The sequence below is a fragment of the Podarcis tiliguerta genome (assembly GCF_965153285.1).
Source record: "Podarcis tiliguerta genome assembly, chromosome: 9".
Classification (NCBI taxonomy): domain Eukaryota; kingdom Metazoa; phylum Chordata; class Lepidosauria; order Squamata; family Lacertidae; genus Podarcis; species Podarcis tiliguerta.
This window is the reverse complement of record NC_139542.1, coordinates 6,553,215-6,580,506: the sequence shown is the minus strand read 5'-3', so window position 1 is coordinate 6,580,506 and position 27,292 is coordinate 6,553,215. Positions and strand designations below refer to the sequence as shown.

The 27,292-nt window shown below is 45.6% G+C and overlaps 1 long non-coding RNA gene across 1 annotated transcript; it reads right to left on the bottom strand.

Annotated features, from left to right (window-relative positions):
• Nucleotides 1–2,264: 2,264 nt before the first annotated feature.
• Nucleotides 2,265–7,253, bottom strand: LOC310657450. Its single transcript, XR_014501785.1, has 2 exons — nt 7,210–7,253; nt 2,265–2,457 (listed from the first exon to the last, which is right to left on the bottom strand). It is a non-coding gene; the product is annotated as an uncharacterized lncRNA (long non-coding RNA).
• Nucleotides 7,254–27,292: the final 20,039 nt, after the last annotated feature.

Sequence of the window (27,292 nt, the reverse complement as noted above, 5' to 3'; positions counted from 1 at the left end):
GCAAACACCTAGATGAACACTAGCTAAAGAGCAGTTTTGATACTACCCTCACCCCCCCCCCAGCTTCTGACTACCTTATCTTCTATCCTTCACCTTAAAGATAGTCTCACTGTAGTCTGCTGGAGAGGGCCTCCGTCGAATAACAACTTATCAGGAGATCCATTCTGTATGATCCAGGAATCAGGCTTTTCATGTGGTGGCACATACCTTAGGCACTCCCTCCCCTTAAATATCAGGCATGTGGTGCCACTTCTTCTGTCTTTTCAGCACGTACTGAAAATCTCTCTCTTTCAACAATACTTTTAAAATGGAGCATTATCCCAGCCTGCATCTGTACTCAGAATGTTTTTAGATGTTGAATTGTTTTTATATAATTTATATATGGAATGGTTTTAACCCTTTTTCTTGTTTTGTGGCTTCCCCATTTTCTTTGCTCATTAATTGCACATTTTATTGTTGCAACCCACCCTAGTAAAGGGGAAAGAAGTATAAATAAATAGTACTGATGGATAAATAAATCAGATGCTTCATTTGTGGCCCATTTCAGGATTTTCAGATATGATTTTGCATGCGCAATTTATCCCTATTGTAGATGGCAATACATTTGCTTGCATGGATCTGATCACAATCACTCACATACATAGTGCTTGATTAATGGGCACTGATGTGTTGTTTCCATGCAAATAACACACACACATGTCAATACACATTTGACCATAGCTCAGTGCAGCAAGTTTTACAATAGCCCTTGATAGGCTCTCTCCAGGGCAGTTGCTATGTGTCTGCCATTTATCAGAAGGTGTTTCAGAGGACAGTTCTGCTTGAAGGGATGTCTGGTCCAGGTCCAGTTTAAAGATTTAAAAAACCATAAAAAAGGAAAGTGGCAGCGGTGGTGGTGGTGGTGGAAACAGCCCACCTGTAGGAAGCCTTTGAATAGAAAACTGAGCAAGTACAAAGGCCACCTGCTCACAGTCTTACTCTCTATGTTGAGAGATAGTTCTATACATATGCATTAGCAAATGCAAATCAAGTCCTCATTTTTGCAATGCATTGGTGATGCCACCATGCCTCTAAATTTTCCCCCAAATGGAGTCATTCATAATGATAATGCAGAATATATGCCAGTGTGGCATAGCAGTTAGAGTGTCAGAGTACAACCTGGAATGTTGAGTACAATTGTTTAATGGAAAACAACTCTTTATGTGTACTGCTAAATGCATAGCATGGAAACTTCCGCAGTAGTTAAACAAAGGAGTTGCTGAGAGCCTAACAGGTTGATAATTAACTTAGAATGTATCTCTGCTACTCTGACACGAGGTGTTTAACTTTAAATCACATGGGGAGTATTCAGTTGTAAATCTCCATTTTGTGTGAGCTGGTCTTAGTTCTCTCTCTCTCAAACATTGGAAGAGAAAGGATGTGTGTTTAATCTCTCTCTAGGACAACACAGCATCAGGCTAATGGAGTCTGCGTGTGAGAGAGGGAGAACTTTGATTTCAGTTCTAGACAAAGTAATTTCATATTTCTAAGATGCTCTGCCTATGCTTGGCCAAGCACATGATATAATGTATGTATTTGGATGTAACATTTTTTGTTTTAAGTGTCTGTTTTGGAGCAAGTTCTGTTAGTAAAACCTTTGAACCCTATTTTTGGACTGGAGAAGAGCCTTTTTTTATTCATTCCATTTCTTCCATATGTACAATATTAATAACCACGATATGGAAGACAATATGGAATCCTCACTCTGCTCACTGGGCGATCTTGGGCCAGTCACTGTCTTTCAGTTTAACCCACCTCACAGGGTTGTTGTGGGGATTAAATAAGGACGGGGGAGAACCATGTGTGCGACCTGGAGCTCCTTAAAAAAAGGTGGGATATCAGTATAATAAGAGAAAAAGAAAGCAGAATACATCTGTGTGTTGAGGAGTCACCAAGATACATATTTCCTTGCTGAATAAGCTTCATAAAATCAGCAAGAAAGCAACTCTAACTCTTCCCTGGGGATCTCCTCCAAGACTTCATGTTTTCAGAAGGGCTCTGAAGCTCTTTTCTTTGCACAAGACATTTAATGGCTGGTTTTATTGGGGATGGCGGCTTTATGTATGTTTTATATGCTGTCAGGTCTTAAAGTATTTACGTTTAATTGCTGTTTTGTTATTGTGCTGCTGTTTTCCACTCTTTTCAGCCATTTTGGTTTTGTGTTGTTGTTTTTTAAAGAGACAAAAATGGCTATGACAAATAAATCATGAATAAATGTCTTGAGAATGAGCTCAATGGATTTATTTCTCATTTAACGACAGCACATCTTCGTAACAGCTCAAGGTGTAAAAGACCTTCTAGGATCAGATCATCTATTGGTTATCAATGAGCCGGAAAGATGATTAGCTGTGCTCTGTCATGGGCCCCTCAGACATGTCAGGATCAGGCATGGTTTTGCAGCCCCAGATAGAAGAGGAGCTGGAGGAAGAAAAAGTAGGGAAGGTTCAGGGCAGATAAAAGAAAGTCATTATTTACACAGTGTATAGTTAAACAATGAAACTCATTCCCACAGCAGGCAGTGATGGCCACCAACATAGATGGCTTTAAAAAAAAAAGAAGACAAATTCATGCAGATGAGGAGAATTGATAGTTACTAGCTATGATAGCTATTCTCCAACACAGCTGAAGGCAGTAATGCTTCTGAATACCAGTTGCTGGAAACCATTGGAAGGGAGAATGATCTTGTGCCTGAATCCTGCTTGTGAGTTTCCCACAGGCACCCGGTTGGCCACTGTGAAAACAGGATGCTGGTCTATATGCAATGGATCAATGGATCCAAACTACAAGAAAGAAGATTCCACCTAAACATTAGGAAGAACTTCCTGACAGTAAGAGCTGTTCGACAGTGGAATTTGCTGCCAAGGAGTGTAGTGGAGTCTCCTTCCTTGGAGGTCTTTAAGCAGAGGCTTGGCAACCATATGTCAGGAGTGCTCTGATGGTGTTTCCTGCTTGGCAGGGGGTTGGACTCGATGGCCCTTGTGGTCTCTTCCAACTCTATGATTCTATGGGTCATTGGCCTGATCCAGCAGACTCTTCTTATGTTCTTAGGTTGTAGGGTGATGTGCTTGAAGGCTGGCACCCAGCGATGGAGGTCCTCCCATTGTGATTTGAGACATTGAAGAGGGGAAGAAAGCCACTCCCGACATAAGGAGGGGGGGTTGCGGGCTCACGCCCCATCTACCACCTCACGGGGCTAGCTCAGCCCCGCAGGACTTGGGAATCCCAGGGATTATCTCTTAGGACGCCAGCCAATCGGCTGGCGACAGGGGCGGGGTTAGGTCAGGTCATTTAAAGTCAGGGCAGCCCGTGCTCGCCCCTTTCTTTTCCTTCAGCCAGCTGCAGTTTCCCACCCACCCACCCTCTAGGTTTGCATTTGGACTTTGCTATGGGCTTCGGCTGGTCACCGCAAAGGTCCTGGTAGGAGTTTTTTCCATTTGGCTGTATTTTGAAGCCACTTGGTTTTTTCGCCTACCTCATAGCCAAATCGTCACAACACCTTGGTTTGGCAGTTAGGCATTGGCAGGGGTATTATCCTGCAAATGAGTCGGGGGGGAGGAACGCCATCACCTCCCCCAAAGTTGAAGGGTAGCCTGATAAAGGACTACGGGGGGCGTTGCCTTGTCCGAAACCTACGGAGGCTAGGGCCTAAAGCGCGCTCCCGAGTGGTAACCCCTCGGGGAGCGCCTAGGGATGTGCATCTCGGGGGCTCCCCCTGTTGGTGCTTAACCCTTCCCGGTTTTATACCGGTTAGTCTGATAGGGCCAATGCCTAAAGCCAATACCGCTCTTACCTGCAATCAATAAAGTTGTGGCCATTTTTGCCCATTAATGTAAATTCTTGTGTCCGGTGTCTTTATTTATTCGAACTGTGGGGGGGGGGCAGGAATTGCCACGCAACAGATTTGCCTTTTCCAACCCCTCATTGCCCCTCCCATGGGCCTCATTGGGGACTTCAAGTAGCCAGTGAGAAGGGCAAAGCAGGAGATGGAGTCAGGGGGCAGGACACTGTCTTGTTACTGAGAACTAGGTGCTGCCCAGATGGAGTGCATGTTTGAACGTGTGGTGGTCCCACCTCATCTTTAAAAGAAGAGAAGAGTTTGGATTTGATATCCCGCTTTACCACTACCAGAAGGAGTCTCAAAGCGGCTCACATTCTCCTTTCCCTTCCTCCCCCACAACAAACACTCTGTGAGGTGAGTGGGGCTGAGAGACTTCAGAGAAGTGTGACTGGCCCAAGGTCACCCAACAGCTGCATGTGGAGGAGTGGAGACACGAACCAGGTTCCCCAGATTATGAGTCTATCGCTCTTAACCACTACACCACACTGCTGTTGGGACATCTTCCTTGCTTCCGTTCAATTCTGTTTCTCTTGCCTTGCTCATGTACCTTGGAATCTTGATGTCTCTTCATAAGAACATTAGAAGGTCATGCTGAATCCAGCCAATGGCCCATCTAGTCCAACATCCTGTTCTCACAGCAGCTAACCAAATTTCCATGGGAAACCTTCAAGTAGGATCTGAGCACAAGAGCAGTGTCTCTGCAAGAGTACCCAGTGCTTGCTGCTAGGCCTTGACTGTTATAAATTATCTCCTTTAGTCTCAAGTAAGAACCGCTTTGTTGTGCAAAAGAGTGGCAGGTGAAGATGACTTTGCATAACTGGCGAAGCTGACAGGAAAAATCCGAAACCAGCATGATCAAATACTCCAAAAGAACTGGAGTAAATCTATACGATACCTGAAAGATTATTCAAAGCAAATAACATCATTAGCAGGGTTGTCGGAAGACTTGTAATGAGAATTTTTCTATCTTTTTACTTTTATTTAATTTTTGAGTTATTTTGCAATGAGCGTAATTAGAATTGGAAAGCGTACAAAATGCAATGATATAAAGGTTAATTTTGAAAGCCATGAGGCGGGAGGGAAAGAAGTCGATAGGCTCTAAAGAGCCAAAGTGGTAAAGTGGATGATGATGATGTGAATGTATAATATCAAATGGAAAATAAATAAAAATTATATATATATGTAAAAGAAAGAAAAAGAATCGCTTTATTGTGCTTTGAGATGGGAGGATAACAGGCAGCTGCTATTCACTGTTGACCGTTAGCATGGAGATTGTTCAGATAATGTCACAGGGAGATTCTGGACTTGGTTGTATCTGGGTGGACCTGGGATTTTCCTGAGTTTCTTCTGTTCTTGTAACAGAGAGGCAATCAAATGCCTATCTTGCACCTTGAATGCCCTCTACGCCTTCTGTTACAGAGATGCAAATTTGTGAGGCAGGTGAGAATTTTCTTCAGAGAGAAAGATCACAAGGTGCATCCCTCCTGGGACTGCACACAAAAACAATTGTCACATGAAGAGAACAAAAGATCAGGGGGGGAGCAAAAAAACACAAAGACCTGAAGAAAAAAGAAGGGAGCTCTTCCATGGCTAGGGACGCGGGTGGCGCTGTGGAGGGACGCGGGTGGCGCTGTGGGTTAAAGCCTCAGTGCCTAGGGCTTGCCGATCGAAAGGTCGGCGGTTCGAATCCCCGCGGCGGGGTGCGCGCCTGCTGTTCTGTCCCAGCGCCTGCCAACCTAGCAGTTCGAAAGTACCCCTGGGTGCAAGTAGATAAATAGGGACCGCTTACTAGCGAGAAGGTAAACGGCGTTTCCGTGTGCGGCTCTGGCTCGCCAGAGCAGCAATGTCATGCTGGCCACGTGACCCGGAAGTGTCTTCGGACAGCGCTGGCCCTTGGCCTCTTTGAGTGAAATGGGCGCACAACCCTAGAGTCTGTCAAGACTGGCCCGTACAGGCAGGGGTACCTTTACCTTTACCTTCCATGGCTACTGATAATGGTGGGCCCAGCTCCCAAAGAAAAACAGGAGCAGAGGAAACCGCCTTATACTATCAATGACTACTAGCTGCAACTGCTGTGTTCTACCTTCTCTGTTGAAGGCAGTATGTCTTTGAAGGCAAATTGCTGGAAACTGCAGGTGGGGAGATTGCTTTAGTGCTCAGTTCCAACTTGTGGGCTGCCCATAGGCATTTAATTAGTCATTATGAGAACAGGAAGCTGGAGTAGGCAGAGCTTTGGCTTAACCCAACAGAGCTATTCTTATTTTGACTCAGATCCTTCGTTGTCCATCCAGGTTTATATTGCCTACACTGACTGCCAGAGGCTCTCCAGGATTTCAGATGGGTCTCTGCCTGGGGATGCCAGAGATGGGGAGGTTCTCTTCCTCCTCCTGGATAAACTTGGTGATATGGTCCATCTCCCCTCTCCTTCCCCAAGTTCTCTCCCCACAAATATGATGGAGAATTTCCCAGAGTCCATTTGCACACTGCTCTAGAGACCATGACGGTAGTCATATTGGAACCAATGTCTACAACTTGATATCCAATAGAAATAAGCGCAAGAGATCTGAAGTAGCTAGGTGGAACACCTCATTCAAATGTGATGCTGGGCTGCCAGACGGTGAGATGGAACTTTTTTCCCCAAAGGAAGAGGTGGGAAGACACATCGGCAGGTTTGCGGAAAGGTAGCAAGAAAGAAAGCTGCAAAATATGTGTTACAGGTGTGAGGAACCACCACACACCAATGATGGGATCTTCAGTGCTTGTTCCTGAAGTATTTGCTTCCGAAGAAGGAGAGGAAAACACACACACACACACACACACACACACACACACCAGGAAGCCACAGTTTATCAATTAATAGTGATAATTCTATTTGCTACTGTGAGGAGAAACATAAATTAATACCAGCACTTTCACTATGAGTAAAAGAAAATCCATCATTTGTAATGCCAGGCGAGGGGAAATGAATCATGGATGGAATCTTAAAGGACCTGGCTGGTCTAGCTCAGGTACAGGAAATCTTTGGCCCTCCAGATGTTGTTGGACTCCAACGCCCTTCAGCCCCAGGCATTATGGCCAGTGATCTGGGATGATGGGAGTTGTAGTCCACTAGGGTCTGGAAGTCCAAAGCTTTCCCATCTCTGGCCAGGTTAAGCCCTGAATCTAGCAGTAATCCAGACACATAGAGACTGCAGGGATACCAGGGTTTCAGAGCTGGTTGCTGGAGATAGGGAGAGTGTTGTGCCTTTGGAGGTTGTACAGGGCCCCCCAGAGGGATAGCCAAGAGTACTGGGGCCTATAGGGCCGCAGCCTGGACCCTCACCAACACCTACCTCCTAGTCTGAAGAAGTAGATGCCTCCCACCAGACATCACCAGTCTGGCAGTGCAAAGAGAAGGGAGGTTGTGGAATGAAGGAAGATTCCACATTGTAAGGTCAGAGGAATGGCCCATTAAGACTCTGAAGGGGGGTGGAGCCCAGTGCTTTTTTTCTGGGGGAAAGCAGGGGTACGCATACCCCTAAACATTTTGTGAATCTGGATGTGAGGGCTGTCTGGCTGTGACATCTGTCACCCCATTGATCGCCAAGGTTGATTCAGCTGATTTGGCTGGCCAGGCAGGTGTCCTTTTCCTCCCTCACTGCTCCATGTGTGTCCCTCCCGAAGCTGCGCACTTGGTGGAAGAGGACGATCATCCCAGACAGAAGGAGTGTACTGTTCTTCAGTCAAGGGTATATGATAGCTGCACTCCCCTGCTAGAACCTCCAAACAAGCTCCATTTGTAGGAGAATGTAGGGTAGTCAAGCTTCCAAGACTCCAGACAGATCCAAGTAAGGCACAGCATGTGGCAGTTTGCCATCAAATAATAATAATAATAATAATAATAATAATAATAATACATTTTGTGAATCCAGGTTTGGCCTCATTGAGGGGCTGTATTTCAATATGAGTAGGAAAATAACAGTACCTCTAAACATTTTTTAGAAGAAGAAGAAGAAGAAAGCACTGGTGAAGCCTGTAGGAGATAGGCTGGAGACCGAGGCTTAAAAAGACTCAGTCTATTCCCAACCTGTGTTGCAGCAAGTTGCTCACTTGTTGCTATCCACGGTTCACCAGCATACAACCTGCCTCCATCCTTCCCACTTTCTCTGTGGAATCTAGCATCAGCAGATTGACGGAAATATAAATTAATTGGGGAAGTGAAAAATACAGAATGCTAACACATCATCATCATTCCAGATGCCCATGGCCCTTTACAAAGCAGCATAAAAACAGTAGCAGGCCTTGACCTGGAGAGCTTTCTATCTAATTTATGGGGAGGGGGACACGTGGAGACTGTGATAAGATGATAGGAAGATGATAGAGGCAAGAGTAATGTTGTTGTTTAGTCGTTTAGTTGTGTCCGACTCTTCGCGACCCCATGGACCAGAGCACGCCAGGCACTCCTGTCTTCCACTGCCTCCCGCAGTTTGGTCAAACTCATGCTGGTAGCTTTGAGAACACTGTCCAACCATCTTGTCCTCTGTCGTCCCCATCTTTCCCAACATCAGGGTCTTTTCCAGGGAGTCTTCTCTTCTCATGAGGTGGCCTTCAGGATCTGTCCTTCCAGTGAGCACTCAGGGCTGATTTCCTTAAGAATGGAAGAGTAATAGGGGCAGCCTATTTCTTAGCATAGTTGCACCAGGGCTGGGGAACCTGTGGCCCTCCAGATGTTGATGAACTACATTTTCCATCATTCCTGACCATTGCTCCTTCTGTGACTCATGGAAGTCCAACAACATATGGAGGGCCACAGGTTCCCTATGCCTCATTTACACATATTTAAGAAGAAGAAGAAGAGTTTGGATTTGATATCCCACCTTTCACTCCCCTTCAGGAGTCTCAAAGCGGCTAACAATCTCCTTTCCCTTCCTCCCCCACAACAAACACTCTGTGAGGTGAGTGGGGCTGAGAGACTGTGACTGGCCCAAGGTCACCCAGCAGCTGCATGTGGAGGAGCGGAGACGCGAACCCGGTTACCCAGATTACGTGACTACCGCTCTTAACCACTACACCACACTGGCTCTCAATTTAAGCTTAGTTCCAATGTGGGATGAGTTAAGCCAAAGCCTATGAGGTTAAGCCAAAGACTTTATGGTGTAGTAGCCAGTATGGTGTAGAGCCAGAATGGTGTAGTGGTTAAGAGCGGTAGTCTCGTAATCTGGGGAACCGGGTTCGCGTCTCCGCTCCTCCACTTGCAGCTGCTGGGTGACCTTGGGCCAGTCACACTTCTCTGAAGTCTCTCAGCCCCACTCACCCCACAGAGTGTTTGTTGTGGGGGAGGAAGGGAAAGGAGAATGTTAGCCGCATTGAGACTCCTTAAAAGGGAGTGAAAGGCGGGATATCAAATCCAAACTCTTCTTCTTCTTCTTTATGGAAGAAGACTGAGCTAAAATATTCCCTCTTTGTTCATCACCCCATTTAAGAGTTCCATTCCAGATCTTAATAGATCAGAACAACAGAACTTAACTTATTAACAAGATATGAGAAAACAAAGTATTTTGGAAATACAAATTTATATTTTTACTCTCAAAAGTTGCTGATCCATGGACAGCTTTACCGCCTACATCTTTTCAGAAACATCTCTTCCCTGTTTCAACACACACACTGCACTTAACAGGTAAAACCAGCCATTTATCCTACCTGGCTCTTATTTTCTCTCCTAATTAGTGCATTAAGAAAAAGATGCCCCTGTAACAGTTGGGCAAAAAAACAAAGTTGATGTACACTTGGTGGGTTCATTAAAACCCAGGTCCTCCTTTTTGTGAGCTGTTGTTTTTTAAAGAAAGAAAGAAAGAAAGAAAGAGAGTGTTGATTACCCTTAACAACTTTGGAAGTCAATAGAACTTTGTGACTCTTTATCACGGGAAGGTTTTCATCACTTTGGAGAATCAGGGTTGATCTACAGAGAAAGTTACACTGCTTAAATTTAAGGTGTGAACTTGCACAGCCTCCTATCAGGGTTTTGCTGACACAAGGAGAAAATTCTCACACATTTCAGAAACACATTGCTGCCGCGTTGTCCTGAGGTCTTCAGATTTGTGCAGAGGCTGGACAACCGCCCATGCAAGATCGGAGACTCATGCTCTTTTTGATCAGTTGATGCTGGTGACACCTTATGTAGAAATTTCAGGTCAAGAAGGAAGAGGAGCTGTGTGCAACTCCAGAATAAGTTTATGCAATTAAGGTGGTACAGACTAATTTAGCAAAATACTATCTCTCAAAGCCTAATTTGCCAAGACAACTTGAATGTTGGGATGGCAGAGACAATTAACTCAGGAATTTAACTCTGCCTACACTTTCCAAAACAACAGGAGAACCTAAAGACAGCCATCCAGTGCTTTTTTTTTTCTCCTTAAAAAAGTGTTTATGGATACTCTCATTTTGACTCAAGAAAATCACCATTTTATAGTTCAAATCGGGAAAAACAAATACACTAAATGGACAAAAGTACAAAGATTCACAAAATGTTTAGGGGTATGCGTACCCCCAGAAAGAAAGCAGTGCAGTCATCCCTCAATTTCACATGATTCCTTTGCAGTACCAAATGTGGTAATATGCACAGAAATGCATTGTGCGAAGATACAACACAAATATGCATTGCGTTCTGGAAATGGCTTTGCAAAAAAATGTGTACAGCAGGGAAGAGTCACACTAAAATGCAGAAATTTTGGTTGCAAACTGTTGCAAACTGACGTGGAAATGCGGAGAATTGAACTTAAGATGAGGAAAATGGGAAACATAGAGAAATCAAAATTGACACATTCAGCCACCCCTGAATGGGGAGGTGGTTTTACAGAGCTGAATCAGAGGGATGGGTGCTTAGCCACAAATCTGTGACCAATGATTCATTCTTCAAATGCTTCCTCAAGAATAAGATGCCCCAAGCTAGACTTACATCCTACTTGGGTAGTGGAGAAGGGGGTAAGCAATTAAACCGTTGGTGACATTTGGAGAAGAGAATCAGTGAGTTGACACAATAGGGTGGATTATTTAGTATCTTTGACCCTCATATTCATAATTCCCTTCTGGGGGAAATCCACGGTTGGAAACTCCATTTCCCCCCTCACATGGTGACTCACACAAGAATTCAGACATGGTTTGCCATCACTGGTTGGCTATATGGATTCTGAACAGAGATTTGGCCACTTTTGTGATTTGTTCATTATGGTGGTGGTATTTGTAAATGCTAAATAGTATGACTTGAGGCAGTGGCTGGTCCTGCTATCCTTTCTTGATGTCAGAACTGTGGAGTTTGGGAGCCTGCAAATTGCTTAAAAGAGCATGAAGAACTGTGTATTTTTCACCTTTCAACCCAACTTCTTTAAGTCTCACCTTCCTCAACTGCCTGGGCTTACTTTGTTTATCCATTATCTAGATCATAAGATGAAAGATACCACCAAAAGGGAACGGTAATGGTATTAATTTACACATAAACGTATTCCTTTCATCTTATCCTTAAAATTCTTTGTCACTTCCACAGCTGCTGCTCCTTCAAGGGGTGTGTGTTTATGTGTGTGTGTGCATGTGTGTGTGCGTGTGTTGTGTTGTGTTTTGTGTTTATCTGTGTGTGTTTTGTGTTTATCTCTCTCTCTCTGTGTGTCTGTGTGTGTGAGAGAGAGAGAGAGAGAGAGAGAGAGAACATTATTCTCCCTGTACATTAGATAAGACTTGCAGGAAAACATAACTGTTAAGCTAGCAAATCTTGGCTGTACTGCAACATGAGCTTGCAAAATTCATGGGCAATTGAGGTATGGGTGGGGGTGGGGGAATTCTATATTACTTTTTTAAATTGTGTGATTGTTTTCACTGGATGCATAACTGGCACTTTCCTCTAGAAAGTACATCAGTGATATGCATGCCCTCCAGATGCTGCTAGACTTCGACAACTCCTATTGTTATTATAGCACTTACATGCCAAAATGGCTTCTAAGCAGTTTACAAGTATAAAATCAATTATTAAAATATCCACAGGATATGGGGTGGGGGTAGTTACATTTTTAAATGTCTGAAAAGCAAGTACTCAGGCTCGCATGCTCCTTTCTGCTTTCTTGGCCAGGGGGAGCTGCCACACTTTTCTCCTCCCTGAATCGGAGGTGGTTTTAGGGTAGCACAACCTGCTCAGATGCCCTGGGCACTGTGCTGCAGGGGGCGCGACAACCATGCTGTAGGTGTTGGCATCCAGGGGTCAAAAAGCCAACTGGCACATCTCCCTCTCAGCCTTCGCTCTGCATTGATTCATCGACCTCTGGCTCCGACGTACATCAGCGACTCAAGCTTGCAGACTTGAGCACACTTTACTCATCAGTGTATACTGCGCAACAGAAGTGGCTTGAGGCTGTAGATACATACTAAGCTACGCATTTATTAAACATAAAAGGTAAAGGGACCCCTGACCATTAGGTCCAGTCGTGGCCGACTCTGGGGTTGCGGCGCCCATCTCGCTTTATTGGCCAAGGGAGCAGGTTGGCAGGAGCAGGGACCGAGCAACGGGAGCTCACCCCGTCGCAGGGATTCGAACCGCCGACCTTCTGATCAGCAAGCCCTAGGCCCTGTGGTTTAACCCACAGCGCCACCCGCTTCCCATTTTATTAAACATAAATCAGGACAAAGAAACATGTTGTCTCTCCTTGCTCTCTTCTCGGAGAGAAAGAGAAGAAACAACAGCTATACAGACCGGAAGTTTCACTTGCGCCAGCACTCTGTGCTGGAATGTAAACAGACCTGTGACACGCAACAATCCCATGTCTGCAGCAAAAGGTGGAATGGATCCCAACAGTAGGAAGGAGTGAGAGAGGGATGGGGAATCTTGGAGAATCATAGAGGTGGAAGGGGTGGTGGGGGGGCATTGGCTGGTACTGTCTGCTTGCTCTTTAGCTCTCCTTCTGGCAGGCAAGCAGATGGGAGTCAAGATCTTTACTGATTTAATCAATCTATCCTTTATGATCCAAGCATTTCTAAATTCTGAGCATCTTTACTCAGCAGTTCTTGTTTCATGTTATTTCCCGCTGACCTCTTTAAGCAAAAAAAGATCCCTTAAGCTTCCTTGGGGAAAATTGGTTGATAAACAATTTTTAATGCAATGGGGATTTCTGATAGCAACTGGTCTTTCCTTCCTGTTTAATCTGTGTTTTGAAAGTTAAGTCTTCATGCTTTCTTCCAAAATTCATGCTTCAAATTCATTTTGTTTTTATCTCTCCATTCTACAATTGCTATAAATAGACACTTTTGCTCTCCTACTTCAGAGCTCAACTAATTAAGGATTTTTACAGAACTAGGGGAAAAAATGAGAATTTAAGTGTTGATTCCTCTAGGACAGGAGTCTAATAATCAAAGCAAGGAATGCTGTAAAGCTGGGTTGGCCCTCTGGATATTTGCTGTACTACAAATCCCATCAGCCCTGACCATTGGACATTATGGCTGGGTCTGATGGGAGTTGTAGTCCAACATCATCTACAGAAGAAAGCATATGGTGCAGGTCAACATGTTGTCATCCAGAAGTTATTGAACTGCAGCTCCCATCAGCCCCAGCCAGCAACTATTACCAGCTACGTCATATGGATGCTGGGGCCTGCTGCAATGATTCAATTTATCTGTCCTCTAAATGTTTATTATCCTGTTGCTTGGCCCTGTGGTCTAAACCACTGAGCCTCTTGGGCTTGCCAATTGGAAGGTTGGTGGTTCAAATCCCTCAATGGGGTGAGCTCCCATTGCTCTGTCCCAGCTCCTGCCAACCTAGCAGTTCGAAAGCACACCAGTGCAAGTAGATAAATAGGTACCACTGCGGCAGGAAGGAAAATGGTGTTTCCATGTGCTCTGCTTTCCATCACGGTGTACTGTTGCGCCAAAAGCGGTTTAGTCATGCTGGCCCCATGACCCGGAAAGCTGTCTGTGGACAAACGCTGGCTCCCTCTGCCTGAAAGTGAGTTGAGTACTGCAACCCCATAGTTTCCTTTGAATGGACTACTTGTCCAGGGGTCCTTTACCTTTACCTTTACCTTATAATGAACTGGCTAAAGCGAGATGGCCCTAAGAGTCCTGGGAAGAGTTCAAGAGGAAAAGGGTAGAGGCTTACATTATTAAGTGTTTACCCTCATCTGTTTCTGGGACAGTCTGCAGTCTTCATTTTTCTCATCTTTCAGCATGTTATTAGCACCTAACAGTGCAATCAAATACATGTCTGCTTAGTAGTAAACTCCACTGAGTACAATGCGACTTACTCCCAGATTGCGCTGAAACAAGACAAAAAGTGACAGATACTGTTTAGCTTCTATAATACAGAAGTCAACTCCAATCTTGATTTACTGGAATACACAATACGAATGTATTACTTTGAATCTGCCCCCCCCCCTTTTTTTGGAAACAGGTCTTTAGAAACCTTTCTCTTTAACAAAACTACTGTCCAGTTCAATTCAGCCATGCTTCATTTGACACAGTCAAAAGATGAGAAATTTTGCCTCGCTTGGCAGTTTCGGCTTCCAGTGCAAAAACAATTGTCCTTACACACTTTGTTTCTTTGTTAAACACTCTTGTCTAACGCTATATTAATCAACTGCTTTCTCTAAGGCGTTCAATTCTTCTTCATTTTGCTTAATTTTCTGACCCAGAAAAAAAATAACTCTCTCCCCCCCATTCCTTCCTCCTCCATATGCTTCTAAGATATTACCAGCTAATGTGTGTGAAGCTTGTTGAAAACTCTGAAATGCTACTTAAATGGAAACATATGGACCTGTCTTGCACTGAGTCAGATCATCACTCCATCTAGCCCAGTATTGCTTTCCTCTGATTGGCAGCAGCTCTCCAGGGTCCTTTGCAGAGTCTTATCTCAGTCTTGGCAGCTGAAGTTCATTTCACTAGAGATGTAGGAGGTGGAAGCCAAGACCATTAGCCATTAGCCATGATGGCTCTGCTCTGGCCCCACAGTTGGAGACAGCGAAGCTTCTGAGTACCAGTTGCTGGAATCCACAGGCGGGGAGAGTGATCTTGTGTGTGAATCCTGCTTCTGGGTTCCCCACAGGCATTGTCACGGCTAAAAATTGGCCACTGTTTCTTTAATGCTAAAAGAACTAAGTCAGCATGAGTCAGTGGCCTACAATGACTCATGCAACCTTTCACCAAATTGTACCTGTACAGTACCGTATGTTCCGGCGTACAAGATGACTTTTTATCCCTGGAAAAAGCACCCCAAAAGTCAGGTGTCATCTTATAAACTGGGTATACGCGTTGGGAGGGACGTGGGTGGCACTGTGGGTTTAACCACAGAGCCTAGGACTTGCCGATCAGAAGGTTGGCAGTTCGAATCCCCGCAACGGGGTGAGCTCCCGTTGCTCAGCCCCTGCTCCTGCCAACCTAGCAGTTTGAAAGCCCGTCAAAGTGCAAGTAGATAAATAGGTACCGCTCCGGCGGGAAGGTAAACGGCGTTTCCGTGCGCTGCTCTGGTTCGCCAGAAGCGGCTTAGTCATGCTGGCCACATGACCCGGAAGCTGTACGCCAGCTCCCTCGCCACAACCCCAGAGTCGGTCATGACTGGACCTAATGGTCAGGAGTCCATTTACGCGTTGGGAAGGAGGAGAGGGAGCTGGTGAGCAGAGGCGCCCCTTCTGCCATCGATCCTCCTCCCTTCCCACAGAAGGGGACGCATAACGTCCTTCTGAGCGCGACGCTCACCTGCCCGCCCGCCAAACGCCTTGCCTTGGGCTGCTGCTGCTGCTGCAACGGCAGAGGCAGCGGAGGGGTGCGCACTCTGCCCCGGCGGCGCTCAAACTCTAAAACTCTAAAATTGAACAGCAAAATTTGGGGGGTCATCTTATACGCCCAGTCGCCTAATATGCCGGAATCTATGGTATATATTCTGTGGGTAAAAGTCTCAGCACCTAGGGCTTGCTGATCAAAAGGTTGGCGGTTCAAATCCCCGCGGCAGGGTGCGCTCCCGTCGTTCGGTCCCAGCGCTTGCCAACCTAGCAGTTCGAAAGCACCCCCGAGTGCAAGTAGATAAATAGGGACCGCTTACTAGCGGGAAGGTAAACGGCGTTTCCGTGTGCGGCTCTGGCTCGCCAGAGCAGTGATGTCACGCTGGCCACGTGACCCGGAAGTGTCTCCGGACAGCGCTGGCCCCCGGCCTCTTGAGTGAGATGGGCGCACAACCCTAGAGTCTGTCAAGACTGGCCCGTGCAGGCAGGGGTACCTTTACCTTTACCTACGGTATATATAGAGTGGTCAGTGTTAATGTTGAATGTTGGTTGGTTGGTTAGAGAAAGCTGGTAGAGTTGATGTGTGTACAGTTGGTCGTTTTGCAGATAAAGACTTTTAAGAATAAAAGCAACAATACTCTGCAAGAACACTCTTTCTCAAAGACTCTATTGTGCCAACTAAGGTCTGAGGACTAGGCAAAGGAGTAAAAAGGAGGTCATAATCTTTTCTTTTTCAAACACTGACAGGCATCTGGTTGGTCCTGTGAGAACAGGATGCTGGACTAGTGTCATGGAATTCTACTCAGTATTGTTCCAGAGCAGAACTCCGGCGTATAGTTAGCAGAGTAAAAACTTAAACACATTGTAGGGTTTCAAAAAAAAAAAGACCAGAGGAAATCGTTTTTCATCCAGCAGAGCTTTACTGCTACTGAAGGCAAATGAGCATAATGGTCACAAATCCAATACATTCAGGACTTTCACTGTCCATAAGAAATCCAGTTGCAGCAGACTTAACTCAAACTTACAATAACTTATAATAAATCAAAACCTTAACCCTAAGCATACTATGTACAGAACACCACACCAGAAGGAAGAGAGACAGAAAGAGAACGGGTGAAACCCAGGCTCCTTCTGGCCCTACTTTTATAGTCAGCATGACCTTGACAGAAAGAGATAACAGAACCAGTTTAAACCGGCTGTACTCAGCATCTCTGAATTAATAACCCAAACATCATGAACCTTCTGCTTGCTTCTTTCACACAGAGAAGCTTCCAGAACCCTCTTGAAATAAGTAGAATAGGAAAGATCTCTACAATACTTTCTGCACTAAGAAATGCAAACTGACAACTAGATGGGCCATTGGCTTGAACCAGCAGGCTCTTTGTAGGTGATGTTTATTTATTTGAAATCAGAGCTGCCAGCCTCCCCGAAGCCAGTTATGCTTACAATTTATATAGGCACAGGCTGGGCAGAAGATATAATGTACCATAAGTTTACCGTCAGATCCACCACACCAAAGGAAGGCATGGAAGATGGCACAATGTACTTTGCAGAGGTCAGCAACCAGTGCTTGGATAAGAAAGCACGACTCTTGCTTATAGCAGATGGGCTTGAGAAAGCACCAAAATAGGATATATTTGAAGTCACATTTGGATAATTGGAAGGGTGGAAACGGAGCGGTACTCAAGATCGTCTTTGAACATTATGCCTCTGTGCTTCTGAGAGGGAAGATATTAAAAAAACCCAGCACATTTTAATTAAACTGGGAAGAAATTGACTGAACAAGGGGCTGGATGTTTCCCGCAAAATGAAAGCTTGTACAAAGTAGGGAGGATCCAGCTTTCATGCATTGAACTTGGACTCACAGGCTTTGTTCATGTGGACAAAAGCAGACAATGTAATATATTTATGAATGGGTGTTCAATGGAATGTGCTTTGCATTCAATGCTGCTCTTGTTTCATTTACCATGTGCTTTTCCTATAAAAGAGGACCAATATGAATAAATAAAGACACATGGGATATTCCTCACTTTCCCTACGCAGTGTTTTCTCTAGTCATAGAACTGCAGAGATGGAAGGATCATCTAGTCCAACTACCTGAAATGCAGGAGCAACAGCTAAAGAAGTCCTGACAGATGGCCATCCAAAAAATTTCAATGAGTGAGAACCCACCACCATCTGAGGGAATCCATTCCAATGTCAAACAGCTCTTGCCATCGGAAAGTTCTTCCTGATGTTTAGTTAGACTCTCCTTTCTTGTAATTTGAACCCATCGGTTCAGGTCCTACCATCTGGAGCAGCAGAAAACAAGCTTGCTCCGCCATTCCTGTGCAAAATGGCTATCATGTCACTTCTTGGTCTTTTCTGCAGGCCAGAATATAGCATCAAGGAATGAGTGATAGCCAATGGTGAAGGGTGGTGGAGCTGGAACCACCTCTGCTTCTACCAACCTACAGCGCTTTTCAGACAACATCTTTGTCAGAAGAAGTAAGGCATAAACTTGTCCTCATCTTCCATTCGCAAACTGGCCATTAAACAGTTCAGTTGCACCACTCTGAGTCATCAGACATTCATAAGAACTTAAGAGGACCTCTGCTGTATCAAGCCAATGGTCCAGCTAGTCCAAGTATCTATTCTCACAGTGGTCAGCAATGGGATGTCCCAATAGGATGACCACAAACAGGACCTGACCACCTGTGGTTTCCAGGAACTGGCACTCAGAGGCGCTGTCGAGTACAGGAGTTTCCCTCTCCCTTCCGGTGGTTCCCCGATAAGAATTAACGAGCATTGGGTAGATTTATAGTCCTTTTATTACAGCATTCTGCTACAAGCACAAACAGGCCATCCTGTGCAAGGATTTCAGCTGCCTACTCTGACTCCTTCCCACTTCCGCAGCAAGAAGCGCACCAATGGGAAACGCCTTCTCCCCCTTCCCAGAGTCACCTTTGCTCTCTGACACGCTCAGACCTTTGAGTTCAGGGGGAGGGAGGGAGTTCCCCTGCACACTCTCAATTGAGGTCTTGCTTAGCTGCTTCCTCCCTTCTGGTTGCTTAGCTACTATCTCATCGCTGGGTAGCTCCTCTCTCAACTGTGCAGCTTCTGTGTTTGCCTGTCTCTCTGCTTCTGGAAATGCTGGAAGGGTGGGGATAGTCCCCCTCCTCTTCTGTTAGGAACTGATCTTCCTGCGATTGCATTCCCCAATCTTACGATCCAGACTGGCCCTTGACAAGCGTACTGCTTCCCACTATGGAGCAGAACCTAGCCATCATGGCTAGTAGCCATTGACATTGATAGCATTATCCTCCATGGATTTATATAATTTTCTTTTAAAGTCATCCAAGTTGGTGCCCATCATTCTTTTGTCTATCCTGAATCTTCTGGCATACAGCTCCATTGGATGTCTAGTATTCTACTCGCTTTCTTTATACTAGGCATAATTTTATTACTCTTACTCACCTTTTCTCTAAACCTAAACGCAACACTGTCACAAAATGCAGGAGGAGATAAGACATTAAACATTCTGCAAGGTCTCCATTTCACATGGGTTGAAAGCTCTAACCTCAGTTTAGCCCTCTGGGCTTCTCTATCTGGTGTTGAAGATTCCCCGCTCCCCAGACCACATGACTCCCCCAGCAATGTGCTCTCTTCAACATTCCAGGATCTGCATGCAGATTAGAACACAAAACCATCTGAGAGATCATGCACTTCTCTGAATTTGGCAATGTAGTTTTGTTAAATGTGTTTTGCATTAAAAAATGTCTACAAAATATGAGTTTGAAGAGTAAATGCTCTGTAGTACATATTTCATGAGAAGGGTACATTCGAAATGAGTTGAATTTACATGTGGATTTTTCATGCATTCTTTTAGAAAGTCCTTAAAAAATGGGTTCAAACTGAGCAAAGGCTGAATGTGAGCAAAAGTGACGTGGAACAGATTTAGTCTGGTCCATCCATCTGTAAAAAGGAAGAGGAAATGTGAGTGAATTCACCTCATCATTTGTTTCTACACAGCCTAGACAAAGGGGGCTCCTCATTAGGGCCAATGGGATGTTGCCCCAGCAATCTCAGTCTGACCTCAGCCAGTCCCCATCTTCCTGTCTTCTTACTTACAATCCATGGGGCTGCCCTGGCAATCTGCATCCTCCTCCTTAGTCTCAATGCTTTGTGAGGAGGAGGATTGGGGCAAAACAATAATTGGCTCTGCCTGTCATTGACTCTGCTGCCACCTACTGTTGACCTCCCTGACTTTCACCCTACCAGTCCAAATGGGAACCAACCATCCCTGGGATGATAGTAATAATAATAATAATAGAAATAATTAACAAAAAAATGTGTACTTCTGTTCATAGCCAACTAGCTTTGAATATTAAAAAAAAAATGTTTAAAGGGGCCTCCCAAGTATTGAGTACCAACAACTCCAAAAAAAGGGGATCAACAACACCCTAGGCAGTGTGGGTTGTAAGCTGATGCTATCAGCAGGTTGTCAATGCATGTGGAGAACAAATCTCTTCAGGCTTTAAAATATTTTGGCTCTTCTTCCTATCGAGTGTTGCACAAAAGCCAACAGATTTCTCCTCGAATGCCCTTGAGAGGTTGACAGAGGGATTTGTAAAAGATTTAGTATAATTAATTGTGGTGTGGTAACATCCAGTTATATGTCTTGGAATCCAAGCCAGGGTTATGAAAGAACTGAGAAAATATAAGAGGGGTACACCAAGATAGTTGCCAAGAACGGAGCATGGATGAGGGCATCCGAAAAGTGAACATTAGGATCAAGTGAGCAAATATGTCCAGCGTTGGAAGAAATAATAAAAAGACGGGTTTCCAGAATCCTTTGAACAGAGGACGGAGGGCAACCGTGCTACCATTTGGGGGCTCCACCATACCTCAGTGACTGAGTACATGCTTTTCTGTGGAGCAGAGATGGGGAACCTGTGGCTCTCTAAACATTATTGGACTCCAGTTCCCATCAGCCCCAGCCAGTATGGTCAATGGTCATGGATGATGGAGGTTGTAGGCTGATGACAACATTGGGACTTGTGTTGTTGTGGACTAGGATTCCCCTCTTCATTAATTCTCAGCAATGCTGGCCGGAGATGATGGGAACTGGAGTCTGGAAGGCACCCGGTTCCTTGTCCCTGATACAGAAAAGCACACGTTTAGTCCCAAATGAAGCAAACTGAGTCAATTAAGTGATGGACGTGGCGAACTATGCTGAGTCACTGTCTGACAAAAACGGAAGCAGTGAGAATGGAGTAAATAACAATTTACAGACAGTCCCCTGGGCTATGCAACCAAGCATATATAAAACAGCAGAGCAGGTCAGGCTATTATGGCTAGAACATAGAGAGAGAGAGAGAGAGAGAGAGAGAGAGAGAGAGAGAGAGATCTTTTGGTTCACCTGCTATGAGAACATTTACTACTACTATTGCTACTAAGACTACTATTTTACTGGAAAGGCCAGGAATTGAAAATAGGACCTTCTGCATTCAAAGACCACCCCTCCTCCATTTCACATAAGTGGATGAGATTTCCAAGCAGAGTAGATGAGGCCTGCCAACTTGTAAGCAGATTATACATCCACTGTGGGTATTTTTAATGCAGAGCAAGTGTAAACTTGGATTAAAAAAGAAAAAAAGAAATATCTATCATCATTTTCTGCCAGAACTGGATGCAGTTGGCAGGCCCTGTTACCCCTTCTGAGTGGATGAAGCCTGTTTGGAATAATGCCCGCATGCTGTACTGTTTTGGCGTGGATGCCACATGAATCCTGAAGGCCAGGGGAGTGGGGCAAAAGAGCAGAGATCCCCAGGAAAGACTTGGGTGGGGAAACTGCCACCCCTACCAACCCCAGCAAGGACACCGTTACCCCAAGGGTGGGGGTGGCCTTTTGCCTTCTGTGGTTTTGGGGAGATACAGCCAGTGGCAGAGCTTCATGCTCCGGCACCAGGGGGGGTGGAGAGCAGGTGGGGCGGGGTTGGCACGCATCCTGGGGGCATAGTGTGTCAGCAGCGTGGCACCCAGCGTGGGTGGAGGGCAGCCACGAAGGCACCCTGCTGGGTCCGTGCTGCTGGGGCAGTGCGCTCCCCCCACACCAGGGGTCAGCAACCCGCGGCTCCGGAGCCGCATGTGGCTCTTTTACACCTTTGCCGTGGCTCCAGGGTGGATACTAGCGAGGGGAGGAGGCGCATTGTGCGCCCCGACACTCCCCACTGTGGCGGGCACTGTACTGGCTGTGACGTCGCAAGGGGGCGGTGTGTGTGTTAGTCACGCACTGTCCCGACGTCACCTTCCCGCCCGCCCGCCCGCCTGCCTGCTACATTGTAAGGGGCATGTACACTGGTCACTGCATTGAAAGGGGGCATGTTTGCTGGTCACTGTTTTGAAGGGGAGTGAAGAACACACACACACACAAAAGGTAACTTGTTAATTTAACGTTTATTTCTATGAGGAGGAGTAATTCTGAGGGGTCAAACAAAGAAATAATAAAAAAAAGTGACAAAAAAAGTTATTTTTATAATGACGAGTTTTGCGGCTCCCAGTTTTTTTTCCTTCGGAAACGGGTCCAAGTGGCTCTTTTTGTCTTAAAGGTTGCAGACGCCTGCCCCACACTCATCTTCCTCCGCCAGTGGATACAGCCAGGGACAGAGGTAGGGGCTTCAGTGGGGGCGGACCGCCCTGGGTGTCTTCACTGAGGGGGGTGACATTCGGCGCACCACCCGCCCACGACTCCCAAGCCTACCCGGAGCCGTCGGGGTAAGGGAGAGAGCTGCGCTGCTATGCAAAGGCACTTCCCCTTCCCCCTTTGTTTTGACAGCTGGTAGAGGCTTGGGAGTCATGGGCAGGCAGTGCACTGAATGTCACCCCCCTCAGTGAAGACACCCGGGGTGGCCTGCCCCCGTTGGATGTCCTCCATCAGCAACTTGATCCACCCCCGTGGCTGGCTCGCTCTGCCCCCAGCTGCAGTGTGCACCCGAGCGGCTATCCCATGCCTGGGAGGTCACCCTCCGCGTCCCACCCCCCTCGGGAGCACACCTGCCCTGGGCAGCACAGGCATATGCTCCACCTCTGTATGCAGCCCCTTTTCTCACTGGGGAAGAATGCTCTCCATTGACTTTCATAGGGGAAGGTAGTGGAGGAAAACTCCCCAGGAAAGATTGTGGTGGGGGAAATGTAGCCCCACAGCAAGGACACGTTGCCTGCCACCCCAATATTTTTTGGACATGATCCAATTGCATAGAAATAGGTATAGATCCACATGACAAACACTGCTTTTAATCTATCGCCCCCTCCAAATTTCTGCAATTGGAGTGCCCTGGGAAAACAACTCACTGTCATTTAAAATCTGGAGCGGTCCATTCCAAGAACTTCAAGAAGTTCATCAGAAGCGTCTCTTGCAAGATCAGCCCAATGGCCCATCTGGTCAAGCATCCTGTTCTCACTGTGACCAACCAGATGCCTACTGGAAGCCCACGTGCAAGACGTGAGGGCAGACTTTGTAACAGAGGCACTCAGCTTCCTATACTTAGGATTGCTCTACCATCCTTAAGGACAACACATGTCCCATTTTAAGAAGGCCAATGAGCGTTCTTCAATGTTGGAAGGTTTTTTTAAAAAAAGTTTGAGGTTTGCTGTGTTTTAATATTTTGTTGGAAGCCATCCAGAGTGGTTGGCATCCAGTCAAATGGGTGGCATATAATAATTATTATTATCAATTATTTATAGAAAAAAGAGGTTCTCACTCACCCCAAATGCCTCACGTTCTTTTATAATGGTAATGGTGTCCACCTGAGAAGGGCCAGAACTGAGTCCTGGCTGGAAAAAAAGCCTTGATGATGATGGTTAGTGTATTGGGGGAGGAAATAAGACCTGAATTGGAGCTGGGGGTGGCTGTTATGAAGTCAGCCGAAGGTTGAGAGGAGGTAGCTGTTTCTTTTACATTTTAGCTCTTTCAGTTGGGTCTTAACTGGATTTTTGAAAGAAATGTAAATAATCCTCTTCCTTTAATGCACGTCTAATGCCTTTTCAGCTCAGAAAGAGATGAAATTTGCAGTCCATTAGCATACCTCCGCTCTTTCCAAGATGGATTCTTCCCCCCCTAACAGTTGTATACAGGGCACATTTAATTTACTGGAGCGATGACAAAGGAAGCTTTCAGAAGGCGCATTCCAGCTGGTGGCCTTAGAACCCTCCAGGCAGTTAAGCAATCTCCAAATGGCAAAGCCAGCTTTTGATTACAATGTCAGAAAAGCGGCTTTTAATTAACGGTTTCTTTTCCCACCACAGGGATTTATTACCGCCGTTTGGGAGCCTTCGCAACCCAAAAGGCATTGTAGATGTCCATATAAATTACTGTCAGCGCTAGTTGGAGTTTCATTTGGGGCAGAGAGCTCTGTGGTTGAGAGCATGGTTTGCATGAAGAAGGTCCCAGGTACAACTCTCTGCAGTTTAATCTAAAAAGGATCTCTGACAGCAGGGAAGGGAAGACATGCAGGTCTTTTGGAGACTGTGGAGGACTGCTGCCAATCCAAAGAGACACTACAGTCCTATGACGTAAGTCTAAGACAGCAATTGCCATTCTGAACTGTCTCCATCACGGTCACTGATGTTTCCGTTCTACTGCAGCTCAGTTTCCACCAAACGCTACACTATTTAACTTGCTGTCTACCATTTAACGCAGTATGTTCAATTATTTAACATATATTGTTACAAATTTAACATATTTAATGATGTCATTATCCCTTCGCCATTCATCTCAGTGCAAGGGAAACACAATTTAAATAGGAAAACATTGACAATTGCTTATTGTGGGTGAAACAACACTGAATACCAACTGGTATTTATGGGATTGGTTTTCATTCTGGGCATGGGATGGAGAAACAAACACTGACAGTTTCTGCTTCTGTTTCCATTTTTGGTCGGAATTGCCTGACATCCCTGTGTTGAGCTAAGTTGGCCAATGGCCTTCCTTGGCATAAGGAAGCTTCAGATATTTAAATTAAGTGCACATCTGGCTATGGTTGAAACCAGATGTTTCCCTTGATCCAGCAGTTCTACTTGTTGTGATTCAAGTTATGATTAGTCTCAAGGGCTGCCTTAATGAAAACAGACTCTGTAGTGCAAGGGGTCAATATGTCTGGGTGCCTCCTTACCCACCTGTCAGGCTTCGGGGAATCAGAGAAACAATAAAGTTCTTACCAAGCAATTTATTCAATAATTCACAGAGAGCGACGAAGGAATGCAGCCTTCCCTAATAATAGCGTTGCTCCAAGTAAAGTCCCACACATACCCCCACGTCTCCCCTATCAGACATCACTCCTGCGTTGGCTAATCTGAGCTTTCTGTTTCTGTGCTCTCTGTTCTAATACCCTCAATGCCTGCCTGGTTCTGGGAGAGGGGGTCAGGAATGCTTTCCAATGATCCTAAGTCTGTCAGCTTTCTCTACCCCAGTGCTTCTTCTTCTTCCTGCTGTTCCTCTTCCAATATTTCCCAGCTTCTGCCCTCTGCAGCCTCTGAACTATGCCCTTCTGCAAACCACTGTTCTAAATCTATACTGTCCTCCTGTTCTCGGGAAGGTTCAGGAGAAGGGGGGGGCAGTCCCCACCATTCTTCCTCAGTCCAGCACCTGACATCACCGTCAGAAGGGTGCAGGGTGCCAAATTTTGACCTCATATAGGACATCATAGAACCCAAGTCCACCACTGAAAATAGCAAACTGTTTGACCTGTGTAGATAGCATTATGTAAGTTTGTGGTATAAACATGTAACCACAACTGCTCTTAAAAATGTGTTGCTGTTTTCTTTGGCAGCCCAAGATGGTGATCTAGGTGTTATGGATGAAGAAGAGCAGAGTAGAAGAGTTTGGATTTGATATCCCGCTTTATCACTACCCTAAGGAGTCTCAAAGCAGCTCACAATCTCCTTTCCCTTCCTCCCCCACAACAAACACTCTGTGAGGTGAGTGGGGCTGAGAGACTTCAGAGAAGTGTGACTCGCCCAAGGTCACCCAGCAGCTGCATGTGGAGGAGCGGGGAAGCGAGCCCGGTTCACCAGATTACAAATCCACTGCTTTTAACCACTACACCACACTGGCTCTCACACTGGCTGAAGCACTTCAGGATTCCTTGATTGTGCTGTTCAGATTTCCCCCCTGCCTATTTGCTGCTATTAATTTGTTTAAAGCAGGATGTCCAATCAAAAATCTGCTATCACTTCTACATGCAACCTGAAAATATAAATACGCGAAGGGCTTGCTTGTGGTTGTTGACTGCAGGGAGAGCCTTTTTAGTGGTGGCTCCTTGACTTTGGCATTTCATTTCCAAGGAGCCCCACCTGCTGCTCTCATTACTATTCTGTCAACCCCCTGGAAAAAGCATTTCTCTTTCCCTATGTTATATTAAGAGCTAGTATGTATAAATCTGAGCTGTTCTCTCTGTTTTAATGGGCTTTTGCTGATTGACCTTGCTGTGCTTGTTTATATCCTTTTAAAGATTTATTTCTCTATTTTTTAAATATACTTATATTGTTTCACATGAGCCATCTCAGGAATATGCATTCACCTTGAAGGTGCTATAAATCATGGCAGTAAAGAAATGGCAAGTGCTTTGGATTAGCTATACCAACACAAATAATGAACACGGCATTTAAAATAAAAGGGAGTCATCATTTGATGCTCATTTGCTTAGCGTAGACAGGAGAGGCCAGAGATCTCTTTGTGTTCCCTTTGGTGTGTCTTTTGAAGCAACAGATGTCACTTTGGCCTCCCCCACCTCGTATCTGTCTCCTTCTGTTGTTGTTCCTCCTCTTCTTCCCGCTCATCTCCGCTCCCCATTGTTTTGGAGAGTTCTGCTTAATTAGCTAACGTCTGCACAGAGCACAATATACGGTAAATGGGTATTATTCATCCCTTCATCAGAGATGTGCAGTTGGCATTTGTCAGAGCAAGCACCAGAGGTGCCTCTTGTACTTGCAGTGTCCCAGCAGAGCCAACGATACCATTGCAGGCAAGCTCCTTGCCTTGCACTCACCCAGCAAAGAACACTAAAAAGAAAATATATGTATCTTGCCGCTTTTACTCCTTCCCCCACAGCTGGACCAGCAGGGCAGCAGTGATGGCATCCCTTTCATAGCTTTAACGTTACAGGGCAGATTCTTAATAACAATAAAACCCACAACTATCATGCGGTTCCTTTGTTCTGGAAACTAGATATTGCTGAATGTTTAAATTCTTCAATCAGCTGTCATGGTTCTCCAGTGGAAGTGTTGTGAGCCACCCAGACGTCAATCCCACTGGCAGGATCAGGCTCCAGGAGGGATGAACGGGGTGGAGAAATCTTTTGCAGCCTTGAGGGCCAAATCCCATGCAAGCAACCTTTCAGGGGCCGCATACCAGTGGGCATGGCCATAAATTAAAGTGGGTGGAGCCATGTACAGGGGGAGACATTCTAGCCACCACACAAAGTCAAGCCCACAGCCCACAAGCACTTCTCTCCATGTATTTAAGAGCAACTCAAGGAGGGTGCAGAGCAAGGCCAATGAGTAGTGTGGTCTAGCAAGACTCCTAGGTGGGCTTTATTTGGCTACTAGACCTGAGGTTCCCAACTGTATGCTGTAAACCACCCTGTGGTCCCTGGATGAGGGCTGGCCTATAACTTTATTCAACAACAACAAGTCCTGCGGTAGAATGAAG